The following is a 2,812-nucleotide window of genomic DNA, read 5'->3' as shown; positions in this document are numbered from 1 at the left end:
AATTAAATTAATTTCCAGTTAAACAGAGTTATGAGCTTCACTTAAGGGTCTAATCATACATAAAATAACATATAACAGTAGATCCAGATCTTCGTGGAGTAATCAAGACAATATCAGAGATAAATGGCATTCAACTGAGCATAAATACATAATTGCTTCAAATACTCTTTATTATTCCATATCTTCAATACATATGCTTTCAGACCCTGTGAACACAGCTGTAGGGGCTTGAGCACTCAGTTCTGGACTTAACAAGGTCGTTGCACACACAGCTACAGAAGCCTTCCCCTTCACCCAAATACAAGAAGGTCTCACAATTACAGAATCAAAAACACATCATCTCCAAAATGTATTTCCTTAGACTTTCTAAGATACCCCTTTATATACTTTTTCCTATTACAATACCATGGTCCTCAAACCATGGGTGAATCTCAAAACAATACAAAAACTAAGGGGCTTTGACCTTCCTAAAACTCCTTGACTCCTAGTGACACAAGAGATGCGTGATTCACTCCTTAAAATGCGAAGGCTTTTACAAAACTTAGTCAAAATTTTGACCCAGGGGACCCTGTCCCAACACCTCGTGATCTATAACCTTGGATAAAGTGAAATTATTTTTCTTCAACATACTCCTTGTAATTCTTAGATATTTCTTTCTATGCTCTAGCTCTTTTGATTCTTAAAAATTTTTCCTCTTGATATTTATCTTTTCTAGTTTGGGAAAAATAATGATGTTTAGCTTTGTAATGTTGCCTCCCACATTTACCAAAATTCACAAGCTCACCAGGGTAAACATGAGACGATTGTCACTATGACATGACCTGACTTCCATTTTCTAGTTATGGAAGTGGGGCCAATAAACAAATAGCTTATAGACATCCCTCAGGAACACTACATCACCAAGAAGTCAATTCACAACCCCTGATGACCTGATCCTGACCTGGAACTGGTTTTTCATAGGCTTAACCCCCAACTACACAACAACACAACATGCGTGCAATTATGAATCTAAAAATACACTCATAAGATCGCTTCCACATGGTTATGACCCAAAAAATCTAGCTAGTTCTGATAATGTTGTTCTAGGATTTGGGGCACGTTTTTAGACTAGCCTCCAAACCACTGCCTATAATTTCCTGTAACTTTCTAGAATGAAATCAAAGGTAATGACAATTTTATTCAATCAAAATTCAAGCAACAACTTTACCTAGACATGCCTAATCCATGATTGAAATTTCTTCAAACATATGGAAAATATATAAGCTACAGGTCATGAATTCATATATGATCATAAACTGATAATGTTCATCTGAGAATCACCAACAAGGCTCCAAGCCCTCTCTATCTACCTGCAATAACACTTGTTAGGTGACACATTCATCAACCATTCAAATGCTTATCAAAACATGTCAAGATCCATAGTTAGAATACATCATATAACTAGCATATAACCAGAATATAAACCATGGAAAATCAGCCATAACATCACCATCATAATCAATACAAATGCTTATAGATCAAAATACAAAAATATATCTATTAATGAATAAAAATGCCAATCAACTCAAGGAATTCCATGTACCACCCAACCATATATTGGGTTGAACCAAATCTCTCTTTCATCCAATCACCCCCACACCATATTCCAAGCATGAATGTGGGATCTCATGGATTAAACCAAAACAAAACCAAACTAAGGCTTCCTGAGGCAAAACCACCTCAACCTGCAACCATAGTGATTTCACCTATATGGTCTTGAAATCACTAACATCAACCAGATCAGTCTATACGAAGTTGTCAGGGCTTCAGGAACTAGTAACTTAACCCATAGCCTTCCAAGGATCCAGAGTGTTTGTTCCACCTGTGGCTCAAGGAACTAGTATCTCAACCCACCAAGGGCTCCACATAAGGTTTCCCAACTTGTGAGTTCTAGGAACTATCAAATCAACCCAAGTTGTTCCATGGGTTGCAAAGTGTTTTTTCCAACCTACAACCATAGGGAACTTGAGCACTAATAAGAAAAGCAAGTGGGATGCCCACATCACCATGGATATCCGGGAAGTGACAAGGAAAGGCTAAAACCACTGTCAATCTAGGAAAATATCCATGCCAAAGATAGAACATAACCAAGGAACCACATACATATACCATGCATCCAAAACCAACATGTTAAATTTGACATCCATATGCTTACCTGCAATCTACAACTAGTTTACGTCCTTACTTGTAGTTTTCCAAGCTTTCTCTTGTGCACCCTTGCTTGTATAAGTGATTTATCCTTCTCCTTTTCTAATCCTGATTAAAGAATGAGAAAAAGTTGTCAACTGATTCTCAGGTGCCTTTTTATCACCGTTGTCTCCTTTTTCTTCATTTTCCTTCATTGTTCCTCTAATTTACCTTACATGCAAATTTGTGTCTCTTCACCTTCATTTTATCCTGTTATGCTCCTATACCAATAGGTGTCATATATCATGATTCACTTGATGAGCTATGTAATATGTTCATACCTTTACTTGTTGCAAAGGTTTTCCATGTTGTCAAAAAATTAAAAAATTTAAAAAATGTAAATAGGGTATACCCTAAAACAAAAATCAAAGGGTGAAAAGAATAAAAAAGATGGTAAAAAAAATGAAAGAAAATGAACCCCATCAAAAGAAAGACCAAGGAAAGTGTGCAAGTCTAAATGCCACTACTTTTTACTCTTGTGCAATCAACAATTGTGTGCAGCTTGTCAACTTATACCACAATTCATGAACAGTCAAATAGCTTAAGCTTGGCTAGTTCATATTTGAATTTCATGTTGTAGAAATAG

This window comes from Pinus tabuliformis, chromosome 9, assembly GCF_031772625.1.
Source record: "Pinus tabuliformis cultivar Carrire ecotype Pingquan chromosome 9, CPIR1, whole genome shotgun sequence".
Lineage (NCBI taxonomy): Eukaryota > Viridiplantae > Streptophyta > Pinopsida > Pinales > Pinaceae > Pinus > Pinus tabuliformis.
This window is presented reverse-complemented; position numbering follows the sequence as displayed.